At 42.2% G+C, this 14,158-nt stretch overlaps 1 protein-coding gene across 2 annotated transcripts in view; it reads left to right on the top strand.

Moving 5' to 3' along the window:
- Positions 1-8,920: 8,920 nt before the first annotated feature.
- chrm3a (cholinergic receptor, muscarinic 3a) overlaps positions 8,921-14,158 on the top strand; it is a 110,807-nt gene continuing 105,569 nt past the window's right edge. Inside the window, exon 1 of one of the 2 annotated variants that reach the window (XM_050071997.1) lies at positions 8,921-9,333. The gene's annotated coding sequence lies outside the window, so the exon portion shown is untranslated. Of the gene's footprint in view, positions 9,334-13,743; positions 13,772-14,158 lie in introns of those variants that run through there. The other variant, XM_050071998.1, reaches the window with a different exon arrangement.

The following is a 14,158-nucleotide window of genomic DNA, read 5'->3' as shown; positions in this document are numbered from 1 at the left end:
TTGTATGATTGGACCCACAGAGCAAGTGTACTACAGACTGCCACCGACCAAGCAGGCTACTTCTGCTTTAGCAATCCGCTCACTTGAATGGAGTCAAAATGGTTAAATCAGACCAAATGGATCAGATAGTGAAATGAGTCATTTCAGGGGGGTTGTGACCATCCAAAAAAGCAATACAGTAATTTTCAGATGTCACTTTCTCAATTTAAGCGTACAGGAAAAAGTCTTCTGGGGTCCAATGGCATCAAGAGACGGACCCGGAAGCAGTTACACTAATTGGCCACTATGTTATATTGGTTTCAAAGTCTGGCGCACTTCCTTCCTGGAGGTTTTTACCTCCAAAACTAATGTCATTGACATCAACCTCAGCTGTACTTTATGTCTAGCACTTGCTTAACAGCAGTGGTGAACATTGTCATTGTGAGTCTGGGGCACGATAGTCTGCGCATAGTTCTCAACATGAAGATGGCTGAGCCCAGGCTAGCAGCTAAGTTGCTAACCCAATCAACAGTGCTAAAAATGGCAACAGTCCTGACAGAGCTTATATTGTGACCTTGGGGGGGAACTGGAAGGTGGGCACGATGCTTCTGTGACACTGCCATTCCAATATCAGCAGTAAGGACCGTATAATTGCCGTGGAACACACACAGGGGCACTAACATGCATGTGCGGCCGCACAACAAAAACAGGGAAGCTCGGATTACAACACACACAGAGGGAGCGTGACTTCATTCTCTGCTCAGGACACCATTACTTCACTTTATCTTCACATAGCACATAGTGGTTTGCACTTATGTTATGAATTTTGCATACAGTTTCTTTAACTTCTTCACTTTCTCGTCTCAAGGAACAGATCTGCTTTAATTTTATCAAAGGTATCAATCCACACTGACGTGCATGTTGGCGCACAGCACCCTGGAATCAGTCAATAAATAAATAAAGGCTTTAATGGTTTCCTCCTTTATACTCCTCATGGAACCTACTTGAAAAACATTTTTTTTAATTTCTGCTGTCTGGCAGCCAGGTGAAGACAACTTTGTCGGCCACTGTCCTTTCAGCACCTCCGTAGCTGCTGTTGACAGACGGCTGGTTCTGAGGACAGAGAGAGCGGAGTGGAGGTCAGAGTCAGTTAAGGTTGAACAGACCGAATGCTGCAGTAGCACTTACAGTAAGCACCACTCACTTCTTGCTCTTAAAGTGAATATCCAGTTAGTCTTGTTCCTAAAACAACAAAGATTAGTCCTAAATGAATTTTGAATGTGTTCACGACGTGTGCAATCATAAAACGTATGCTGCTCAGTAATGTCACCTCTAGTAGAGTTTGATTTACATTAGCTAAGTGCAGATATAACAGTGTCCTCATGAGGTAATGAGACGTGATGAACTGTTTCCCAGTCCATCGAAACAGTATGATCCAGCATTATCCTATAAGCCTGGCTGGGATGGCTCTGATTAGTCTTGCATGAAGAGCTAATATGAGTCTAACAACCAAGACCAGATGTGGTCTTTCTTTCGAGGGCCGAGGAGGAGCAGGAGGATATTTATCAGCACTTAACCTGATTGTATAAGTGCAAAGAGATAAACAGAGTAAATTTGGGTGCTTAAAGGTAGACATGCAGGCTGACCTGTGCAGTATGTGTGGGCAGGCAGCACACACGCACACACACTAATTCGTTATTACTCTGCATCCCTTTGCCTTTGCTTATCTTGATTATTACTCCCTTCCCTTAGATCTCTTTGGGATTTTTAACATCTGGACGTCTGTATGTTCAATTCAGTAACCGAGCCAAGAATCTGCTCGAGAGACAAAAAGGATGAACACCCTCATATTGCCCTTGAGGTTCAGCTATTATCCAGTACATATAAGGGTTCAAAACTCAGAAATTGTGCTCCGTTACTATCCATCCCTCCACTTGTTGTTTTTCTATCGTTTGTTTTCTCACTGTCACACTCTCATTCCTTATCACAGGCGCACACACACGCCCCATGAGTGCTTGTGTTTTCAACTGTACCCAGTAAAACCCCCGCTGGGTGTCTTTCTTTTATGAATATTGGAAGATCGGTATTTGACTAACCAGGTGCACAGTTGGTAAATCATTAGGAAAGGAGTGGAGCTGGGACTCAGGGAGGCGAGACAAAGCAGCTTGGTGAACAAGTGGTTGGTCCGTGGCATGCTGATACAAACAAGTGATTTATGCATTGTGCTGTTGGATGTGGGGAAAGCCCAGTTTTTTTTTTTATGGCTCGAGTCAGTCCAACTGGGTCTGTCAAAGCTCTGAGCCATGCTGCTAAGTTATCTCAAGCATGGAAAAGCTTCAGCTCCTACTCCCCTGTGTGTTAGCGAGACAATGAATGCCTGCGAATACGATTTATTGGAGAGTTCTGCAGTGGAAATTTCGCAGAATATTAATGTCTGACTTTCAAGTTCATGCATGTCATGTGTTGACTGTACACTTGCTGAGGAGCTTACTGAGGGGAAAGAGAGAGAGGTCAAAAGATAATTAGATTTGGTTTCTTTATCTAAAGGGATGTTCCATACCACTGATAGCGATAATTAATTAGCTTAGGCCTTTGGCATAATTAAAACCCTCAATAATCTGACTTTTGTTCTGACTGAATAGCTGCTGACTGGTGACAGATGGGACCAGCAGAAATCAGGGCGAAACAAGGAAAGTCTGGGGGTGACTGATTGTGTTTGTCAACTTAAAGACTGTTTTGTATGTGTCTCCTCAGTTCACTTTAGCAGTCATTTTGATTTCGTCTGATTGCATTGAGAAGAATATGTGGGATTTTATGAAGGACGCTTTGTAACATGCATCACAATGAACCGCTGGCGACGGCCTCTTCACCTTGAGTCTGACAATGACAGCATTTGGTTATTAAGAAAACATAAAATTATCGTGTGGCTGTGGATCAGAGTGATGTTATGTGAGGCAATGACTGATGACAGGAAGGGGAAAAGCAACAAACAAAATCGAAGTTGTTTGCATTTTTAAGTGGCAGTCCACCGTGTCACCCATGAAGATCAGTTTGCTTGTCATACGGAGAACAACTCAGCCTGTGGAAAGAATAGAAATTTAATGTTTTCTGGGGAGCTTTCTAGAGCCTGGAAAACTATTATAGGGATTTTGCCTGAGACTCAAGTGTTACAAACTTGAGGTGTGGAGAAATGTAGGTGTTTGTCAGTCGGGGATAATCTAATGAAAGACGCTATCAAGAAGTGAAGGATCCAGGGTTTTTGTGACTAAAAGTCAGAATAGCTCAACCTCTGCAGATTCTTCTTCAACCTGCCTCTCACTGTGTTCCTTTATGCCCATGTCTTTTTAGTGAATCATTAACTTGTGAGGCTGCTGGGACATGCAGCCTTAGCCTCAATCTTGAGTTCATGTGTGTAGCCATGTAGTGTGTATTTACATAGGATTCCAGCCTGTTTCCATTCCCAGGTCATCAAAAACTGTTGCTTTGTCACTCAACATGTGATATAGATGCCAAAGGCACAATTTAGCATTTTTATGAGACACACTGGGGTTTTAACTAACTCCAGTGTAAACTGAGCCGCAGTAACACAAGTATTAAGAGCGAGGAAGTCCACAAACAAAGCTGGACTTTCAGCTAGGAGACCGCTGTTTGTGTATCATGGGAAACCAATAGTCAATGTTATTTTAAGATAACATTATGCAATTTACACATGGTCGTCTCGCACTGATGTCACTTGTGACATTTACGTGAGGTTACATAATGTAAAAAAAAATACTTATTTTGAACCAAAACATAGTCGATTTTTCTGAACCTAACTGCAACTATTTTACAACATTAACCATGTGTTCTACCGTGTTCCAGCTATGCATCACATAGAGACACTAAAGGCTGCCCTGTGTATTGCCTTGAGACCTTGACAATGCATCGGTATTTGTCGATTGAGTTTTCTTCTTTTAAAACAAGACTCAAAAAAGGCAGCTGGAGACACAGAGCTAACATTAGCTTAACCAGCTAGCTTGCTTTCTGGTAAAATCTGGCAGTGATAGTTGTTATGTCAGCCTGTAAATTGGGCAGCTCCTGGCTGGAAATAACAAGCTGCTTTTGTCTGAAATCACGGACCCATTGTTTTTAAAAAGGACTAAGGTCAAAGTATGGTGCTTGGGCTGTGACTTGCGGCGTCAGAAACCATTGAAGAAAGGCGTCCTTTAACGTCAGCGTGATTGGTTGCTGTAATAGTTTAACGGTGCTTGGCGGCGTCAGGGGGAAACGCAGTGGGACAAGGACATAAATTAAGGCGGCAAAAGTCCGAGTGGGTGTTCGTGTCCCGAACCCTGTTGTTTTTCCCTAAACACAACCATGTGCTTTTGTTGTTGAAGGAGAAAAAAATGTCAATTCGTGGTGTTGTACCTGCGTTTATTTTGAAAGAGACAGTATGTAGATGTTAAATTTCCTGTTAAAATGAAAGTGTATCTTGAAAGAAGACAATGCATGTAACAGGCAGAACGTGACATGGTGTCCCAGAATGTCAACAACCAACGCGTACCTTGCATGTCGTATGTGGACGTGAAAACCAAATGTCAATATGTGACAAGGTCGGAGTGAGAATGTGTTGAAGATGCATATGTGCCATGCAGGTGTGTGCCATTTCCCTCATATTTCTATAATCACTTCTCTGTTCATTACCCATATGTTTTCTAAATCAAAACTTGAGGTACGTCTCTGTCCTTCAATTCAAGTAGAACCTTAGCTAACCTGTGAGTCAGAGCTGTTGATTTATAGCATGTGTCTGAGGAAGCACATTTTCTTTAACTCTGTTTGATTGTGATTACTGTTTGTCACAACTTGCACAAGCTCTAACCACAGGCTGTTGACCTCTGAGCGATTACTGACTGATTGCCCTCCCCATGGTTCCCCCATAAATGAAATGTTGAGACACAAGCTTAAGCCAGAGTGGGAATATCTTGACGCACTGCAATCCCTAGTCTTGTTTCCAGTGATTTCGGCTTGTCTGAGTTTGGATGAGTAGTTTCAAAGCGTGCGTGGTGCGGTAATGAGAAATATGCAGCCAGATATTTTGTGTAGCAATCTTCACTTTGAAGAGCTTTCATGGTGAAGGACTGACGATCCCAATGACAGGCCGTATGGCAAATAAGTTCTGCAGGGAGACAGTGAGAGGCCAGGCCTACTTGTATATTCTACTAACAACTTGCTAAGGGACAGGGATGACAGTGGGGATGACAAGTCAGGCTGTGATCAAGGTCAGTGCTAAAATGTCCCCGAAAATGCAGAATTCTTTGGACATCGTGAGAGGATTTAGGTTTTTTCTTTATTCATGTGAAGGGAGGGATGAAAAGATGCCTATAAAAGGGAAAGTGCTGAGCTGAATGTGTACGCTTGAGGTAAGAAAAACAGTTTGAATGAAAGTGATGTTGGGGGGGAGAAGAATGATGAGAAAGCAATGTAGAGCTGGGAATGCTTGATAATCCAACACCTCATTAGTATTCAGATGCCATTATCTCATTTCACATGTCAAGGAAGGACATGGACACACTGGAAACACACACGCAGAATTCACCCAGAGGGTGTTAGCTACTAATTATTTTTTGGGGAAAAAAACATTCTTTCTAAATTGAAAAGCCCTCCAGAAAATCAAAGGCTGGTGCTATTCAATATGTCATCAGCATCAGCGCCCAGCCGACATCAAAATATAAGATTACATGGTTTTTCTTTCTGTACATGCTGCTTGTGTGCATATTAAAAGTGTGGTTATGAACAAAATATGATAATTAGTTCTTAGTGATAGTAATTTGGTCATCAGCGCAGATGTGTTTTTCCAGGAATATTTGCCAACATGAGGTTTTAAAGCTTTCTAACAGTATGTCTGAGCTGTAATCATCGGGGGAAATTACTCATGCTGTGAAATCAGAAATGTAGGATCAGGCAGGCTAGTTTCTCTCACTGTAACCTAGAATAACCCCAGCTGTGGTTACTATAAAGCATTTCATGGTTTGGAGCAACGATGCATGATGTTTTCATGTCGTGACTTTTCTTCTTTTTTTCTCTGAAAGGACCAAATATTAAAATGAAATAGAGCCTATCCAGTGAATTTTAAAGCTTCGGGTTTTGCTCAGGTCAAACTGACTCTTTTTGGTATATTCCCCATCAAACACTGTTACTCAAGCAAAAATAAGAAGTCCACAGGAGAATATTGCATTTCTGAAACCTCTCTGGTATCATTCAAAGTGTTTTTTCATACGGTGTCATACCTTAACGATCAGCCGAGGTGTATCCTTTCTGTGCAAGAAGTTGTGAACATTTTCTATCTCAAGATGCAGCAATAAAGAAATTGGGTTTACTGTTATCCTCACAGAACTGTAATAACTTTATTCTATCATGTAACAAAAACTTTGTCTATTACATCACTTCTCTTCATTTCATGTCATTTTCCAAAATACAAATACGAATTCTCAGCTCTTGTTGACACAGTTTGTAGTGAATTATTTACAAACAACTGAGCTGCTGAATCTGTATTAATGTACAACAACATGATGTAGGGCTGCAGCCAACAATTATTTTCATTTTTGATCAACCTTTCCATCAGTTTTGATCATTCCTTTAGTCAATAAAATGTCAGATAATAGTGAAAAATGCCTGTCAGAAATTCCCACAACCTGAGGTGATGTCCTCAAACGTCTTGTTTTTCAGACCAATAACCCATAACCCAAAGATGTTCAGTTTACTATCATTTATTACAAAGAAAAGCATCAAATATTTGGGATTTTTGCTTGAAGAAAATAAAAACTGAACTGGCTACAACGGTTATTCATCTATCAAAATAGTTGCAGACTACTTTTCTGTTAATCGGTTATTGACGTTGTCATTGCAGATCTAGTTCAGTGTGAATTTATTTCAGAAAAAAAAACAACTCTTTGCAGTATGATCCTCAATCATATATTTTTTATAGGCTGTGTACGCAGTCACTAACACAAACACCAGACTTTCTCTGACTACGTGTTCATCTCACAGTTGTCTGCACCTCTTGGCCTGTGGTGCACCCTGTGGGCAAAACATTTTTCTCCATTTCATTGAATTTTATTTCCCATACATCATTAAAAGAGACGCAGTACTCTTTATGTAAGAATCTAACTCTTGCGTTCATGTTTGAGATGAAACCTTGAATATTTCAGCACAAAAGCAAATACGTCTTTAGCATTTATGTAGCTGAGAAGTTATTTCAATCTTTCCGCGTTATATCTTTGTTAACGGGTGTTTTGCTGACACTCTTCAGAGTGGGAGTTGGATGGGAGAGGCCATTATGCGGTGAAAACTGTCTGTGTAGACCAGTGGGCTACTGTGACTTGGTTATCAGTGTGTTCATGCAGTTCTTGAGGAATCAGACAGTGTGAAATTGCAGGAAGGTGAATGTTGAGGCTCAGCTTAGAGTGTGTGTTTGTCGAGGCCCACATAGCAGGTGTGCTGGACTAGAACCACTGACTGGGGTCTCTTTACCATCTTATTATTTATGATGTGAAAAATATATCCAGACACCACACTAACTATGTGTCTCACTTGGAGGTGTCTGACACTTAATTTTATTACATATTTCTCAATTTGCATGCTGTTAACACTTCAGGTGCGGCTTATATAATGCGGTGATCACTGCTGTAGGTTATCCCCAGAGTCCCTGATATCGTTTGCAGCCTTCATTTGCAATGTTTGCTCTATCAGCCTGGGCGTAGTCAACATTGAAATAAAACAAATTGGCTTTTATGTCAATATTTGCCTTCATTCTACCTTGATTTATTTGTCTCTTGCGTCTCTTCTTTACATCTCTGCAAAGTATGCAAGATTCTTTTAATACCCTCAGATTAGCAAATATCCACAGGGCTATAGGAAAGTACACAGCACACCCAACATGAACTCCAATAACCAACCAGATCAGCAAGTGTCTAAGCCATCCTTCTCATCTACTTACAACACTCGCAATATTATGTAAGCCTCTACACACACACATATACACGTCCAGCATCCAGATGGAAAGAACTGGTTCCCCACTCGCAGGATGCAAACAAGCCGCTGATGGGAAAGTACACACAGACACTGTGTCAAATAGCCCACAAGGCATTAGGATGATGAGAGCCCTGTAAATGGCGGAGGAAGTCGGCACGATATCCTATTCATGTCTCTAACTGTTCTGTATTTTCATAGAAATGTTGCCCTGCGTACAGGGAACAGGAAATATGGTCTGTGGGTCTGCAGTGAGTCTGAGCAGGAAGCTCTGAGGCTCCATTCCACAAGTCCCTGCAGCCAGTCGTAATTGGCTTACACATTCCTCCAAGGATTACCACTCACTCCTTATTTGTGTTTATAAAAAAATTATTAAAACATTTGCTTTGGCTCCTTGAATTACACTCAGACAAGTGTCAAAATACACTCTGTTTCCACTTGCCTTGTTTTTTTTTTTGTCACACATTGGATGAAATAAACAAGTGGAGTGATGATTTTTCATAAGTGTCTCTGGATGCAGGCTACATCTTCACTTTGATGCTGCTGCCTTCCTCTTCCTCTTTTTCCCCTCCTCCTTAGCTATTTGCTTTTTTGAGTGCCCCTGAATCCCATCAGTAAGACTTGCTAAAAAAAATGATTTAATAACCACATCATTTAGACTTATTTTGGCTTCTTTAATGTGTGTAACAGATAATTAGCCTGCAGAAGAATAGAAGTGCTCTTTTGTGTTTTTTAAATTGCAGTGGAGTCATTTCTGGAAACAGACTGCAATTAGAAAACAGGACATTTCGTGTGCCAAGTGAAATAGCTCAGTATTCTGTGCCAGATGAAACAGCTTGAAGCTTTGGGTGATGACACTGTCCCATTATTAAAACGGAAATAGCACAGACTCAGCTTGTACAGAGCCACAGATGAAACGAGGAGGACCCTGACCATTTTGATCTTGTGTGTCTCCCGTGGAGTTTGTCGGCTTTCTCTGCCAGTGTGCGTGTGGAGCTCCTACAGTTCCCAGAGCTATTATCTATGAATGAATCTGGACTTTTTTATTCGCCGGGTGTGCCACCTGCCGGTGCGTCACGGCCGCTCTGGCCAATCCTGACGCAGTGATCCTTCGTGCGCCCTTGGAGATCCCGCGGTGCTCCTCGCATCGCCACCCAATCTACGGCTCGGTGACGGTAGAAGGCGAGCCTCGTTAGCTGTGTACCGTTAGCGCTGCCTCAGATGTGACTAGATTGGACTGCCGTACTGCTGCTGTGCCAAACATGGACCCCTGACAAGTTTGACTGGATTGCCATTTTCCCATCTACTTGTGCTGCTTTTGACCCGCGCGCTATTGATTATTATGAGGTAGGTGAAAATTAGACAGAAAAGTTTTATTAATACTGTGTCACAGCAAAGTATGTGCTCCTCTCCTTTACTCCTTGTACGGATTCCCAGCTGCTTCATTTTGCACGCTTTCCACCGCTTAACGCTGCGCTTTGAAGTTCCAGACGCAACTGAAGATCACTGATTTATTGTGCTTGTGTTCATTCTCATATTCTGCATTAGAATATCATTGCAAGCTCCTATGTGATGTTGATTTAAATGCAAGTTTGGCAAACAAGTGCTGCTGCTATTCCCCCGCTGTCCGGCTCAGCATCCCTGCCCAACCCCTGTGCGCCCTGCACTCCTCTGATGCCTCTCCTCTGAAAAGGCTACGTGGCTTCTCCAGCAAATGTGTAAAGTTAATTAAAAACATGGAAAAAAATAGTGAATTTATGTCTTGGATCTATCAAAGTGAACGTTAATTAAAAAGAAGAAAAGGATTGTCACTAAAGGGTATGGATTTTCATGCGTATTCTCCCTCTTGTGGCACGTTTAATATTATTATTATGGTGATCAGATAAAGTATTTGTTCCAGCACTGCTGTGGACAGAGGAGGAAATTAATTGTGTCCCTACATGGCTAGTGGAAGGCTTTCATGATTTGGGGTGACTGTTTATTTATGATGCCCATAGATGGCAATGTGAAGGAATGTTCCCTCTCAGTGACCTGGGGGTACTTTGACATTGTGCTGGATAATGAGTAAGAGCAGAGGGAATGGCATCTGTGCCATGGTGCAAATATTTTCCTTTTAGTCCACGGCTGCAGCTATTCATCACAGTAGCCAGAGTGAGAGTGTGACAATACAGTAGCCGTATATGAATCACAAAGTATTCCACCGTGGCTGCAAACCCCTCGATAGTTCAACATTTTAATATGTTGCATATATCAACACAACTGGCGTGTTTTTGTATCAATATGTCAACAAAGCCATTGTTAGGGAACAGTGCAGTCAAGTTCTGTGTCATGGTGAACGCACGGTCTGTTACAAGTCTGTTAAAGGTGGAGCAGGAATGTGTTTAGATGATTATGACTTTCCATTGCCTGCTGTGGGGAGAGACGCAGTGGAGGGCATTCAGAAGAAGAGACACATGAAGGAGAGCATGAGGAGGAGAGAGAAGGGTGAACTGCAACAGAGCTTTCATGGCTTGATGTATTGTTTGTGCCCCGGTCAATACTGGTTGACTAGTATTTTTTCAGGCTTACCTCTCATGATAGATGGTTATGTTGTGCAGTGATACCACCATATTGATCATCATTATGACTTTCCCAAATGGGCTCGTGGGTGGAGGATAGTACATTGTGACATTGGTGTGGATGGCTCCAAATGTCTTTGCTTTTACCTTCTGCTGTACCTGTGGTTCTGCGTGGGTGCTGCACATGGTGGCTTGTTGGCGCAGATACTTTTGGTTTATTAGAGCCAAGCTGGTGAATATTAACTGATGCTGCTGAAAAAATAATGTACACTCTTGGGAAGTGCAAGGTTAGCCTAGCTTTTGTAAGTAATATGTATGATATCATTCTGCTCTAATGTACTGACACTTCAAGTCAAGCTTTTTCTTTACAATTTAGCTCAGTCATTAAAGGAATGTGTTTGAATGGCTTTGAAAAATATGCTCATTGCTTTCTTGCTAAGAGACTCTCATACCTGTATGGTAGATTTTAAGTTACAATCAATAGATTAGCTAAGCTTAGCAGCACAGTGATGCAGCCGTTACCATTGTCGCCTCACAGCAAGACGGTTCCAGGTTCAAACCCTGGGTGGAGGAGCCCTTCTCTGCCGAGTTTGCATGTTCTGCCTGTTTTAGCATGAGTTTTCTCCGGGTTCTCCAGCTCCCTCACGCACGTCAGGTTAACTGATTACTCTAAATTGGCCATAGATGTGAATGAGAGGGAATGTCTCTATGTGTCAGCACTGATAGTCTGGCGACCTGTCCAGGGTGTACCCTGCCTTTTGCCTTTTGCCCATTGTCAGCTTGGATAGACTCCAGCCCCCCGCGACCCCCAACAGGATAAGTGATAAAGTTAAGAATGAATAGCATCAAAACTGGAAACAAGGGGAGAAAGCGAGCCTGGCTCTGTCTGAAGACAAAAAGAATCGGACCACTGGCACCTCTAAGCGTTTTAACATGTTTGTTTCTAGGTGGTAGTAGCCGAGTTTGTGGGTACTTGGCTTGGAAACTAGAGGGTCGCTGCTTCTAGTCCCCATATGGATCAAGTATCAAGTGAGGAATGGCAGCTGGAGGGGTGCCAGTTCACCCTTTGAACACTGCTGAGTTGCCCTTGAGCAAGGCACCTAACCTACAAACTGCTCCAGGGGTGCCATTCATGGCTGACCTGCGGCATCCCATTGTAGCATGTTTGTTCTGTTTGTGTATGACGGATTCAGGAAAAGACGTATTTCAACTGCCAACTGTTTGCAAAACTTGCAAATTGATAAATGATAAAGTAATTTGATTGAAGTTTACAATAACAATGGTTTAGTGTTGAAAATGTAAACCTCACAGAAACAACAGGACTCCAGGAAGTCACTAATCCCAGCCAAGAGGTCCTGGAAAACCCCATGTAAATCCACAACTTGTCGATTTTACACTTAGGTTTATGAACGGAATAAACTAATTAGAGAGATTTAGAGGTGCTTTTGGCAGATTTAAACTTTGAGCAGAGCCAGGCTATTGCTGTTTTTCCTGATTCTTCTCTTTGTGCTAAGTTAATCTAATTGGCCATGGCCGTAGCTTCATATTTACAATACTAACTCTAACTCTTGCCAAGAAAGCAAATAAGCATATCTCCAACAATGTCATCTTGGTTCTTTAAGGCAAACGTATGAATATGGTTTTAAGTGGAAATGTGACAGATGTGTTGGGCAAAAACTAGTGCTGGGTATCATTTAAAAATACCATATCAGTACCAATATCAGTGATACTGATATTAAAGAGGACTTCAATTGATACATTCTTTTCTGCTTCATTCGATACCCATCATGTGAGTGGAATCATACAGTTGCATAAAGTGCCACTAGTTGCCACGGGCATGTAACTATTCTTTTGAATGTTTTGGTGGCATCCCGGCATGCTGAGCGAGCCTGGTCTCACTCCAAAGTCATCGAAATCCTGGGCTTGGGCAGTGACTTGTGGTGTCAGAAACCAGCAAAAAATGGTGTCCTTTAATGTAGGCATGTTACATGGCAGGTTGCTGTATAGTTTAACTGTGCCTGTGGAAATGTGGTGGGACAAGTTAAGGTGGCGAAAGTCTGAGTGGGGCGGGTGGGAGCGGTGGTGGATGGGTCTAACAAACCTTGACCTTCACCTGAGAGAAGGTCAGCAACAAAAAAAAAAGGCAATTTGTGTTGTTGTACCGACGTTGTGCGTTTATTTTGAAAGAGTTAAAAGAAAGACAAAGAAGACAATGCATGTAACAGGCAGAACTTGACACGGTGTCCCAGAATGTCAACAACCAACGCACCCAGGGTGCATTGCACATCGTATTTGGATGTGGAAAGTCCGTGAAAAAACGTCAGTATGTGACGAGGTCGGAGTGAGAATGTGTTGGCTGAACTGCCAGCTCTGTCAAATACACCAAGCTCTTCACCACACCACAGACCATATGGATTGTAGCTGCTGTCGTAGTGGGTCAATCACATGTCGCATGAAATCAAGAATGCTTGGCTGAGTGGTTGGCTGCAAGCAAAACCATACAGATAGTCACAGTTTTGTAGATCTGGGTACAAATTGGATCTAATTCAGGTATTGTTTAACAGGAGACGTTTAGATACTACTTATTACTGGGTTATTTTGATCAAGATACGATAATGATTAGTGATAAGTCTAGCAAAGACTAACACAGGTGAGATAGAGAGTCTCAGCTGCTGTATGATCCAGACAAAAGCATCAACCAGTGTAGCCCTCAGGCAGAAGCGTGCACTGGCTGGCACCACCAGGCTACTTTTAGAGCCGGCAACAGGAGACAGTGATGGGTATTTTACAGGAGTCAGCTGGCCAAACAGACAGGCTAACTCCCCCATTGGGTTTCATTAGAGCTCGTCTTGATGTTAAAGCCTGTTTAATCCACTTTCACAGCCACGCAGACCACAACAGAGCAAAGCACAGCATCTATCTTTAGACAGCACATGGGCAGAAAACTTTTCCATCTCAGTTCAATCATTAAAACAATCACACAAATTCCCCTGAAGATGGCCTTAAAATGTCTCCAATGAAGAGTTTTTATGTGTAGACTTTGTGCTAGTAACCTCCTGAGCTGACAGGAAAGGTGATTTCAGCATTGGATAAAAAGTTGTCAATCATTGCCTGATCAATTAGGGTGTCCATAAAGAGCTGTGTTTATACAGCCTTACTCTCCTTCCTTGTTCCTCCAGGAAGTAGACAAGCTGCATGAGGGTGCGATTACAGTAAAGCCTTATGGGGTGAGTGCTTGGCTTCTTTGTCTTTGTCGCCAGCTACTATTGTTGTACCATGTTTGTTGCACCTGTTTCACTTCAATGATCCAATGCTGGGAAGACACTGACTTCACCGTATGTTTCTGAAAACTACAATACATTATATTTGTATGTTATTATGTTGTGGCTACATTGAAACTTTTTGTTTGAACTACGTTGTGGTTAACATGGGGTGAGGTTTAGGCACAAAAACCACACAGTTATGGTTAGGAAAAGATCATGTTTTGGCTTAAAGTACCTGGTTTTCGGGGCAAAGTCCTAGCAGGAAAGGCTCCTGTCTCTCAGTAAAAAACAACTGCTATTTGTGTCACTATACTGACAAGAAAAGCAGCGATGTTTCGGCAAAAGCAAGTA

The sequence above is a fragment of the Epinephelus moara genome, chromosome 19 (assembly GCF_006386435.1).
Source record: "Epinephelus moara isolate mb chromosome 19, YSFRI_EMoa_1.0, whole genome shotgun sequence".
NCBI lineage: Eukaryota > Metazoa > Chordata > Actinopteri > Perciformes > Serranidae > Epinephelus > Epinephelus moara.
This window is presented reverse-complemented; position numbering and strand designations above follow the sequence as displayed.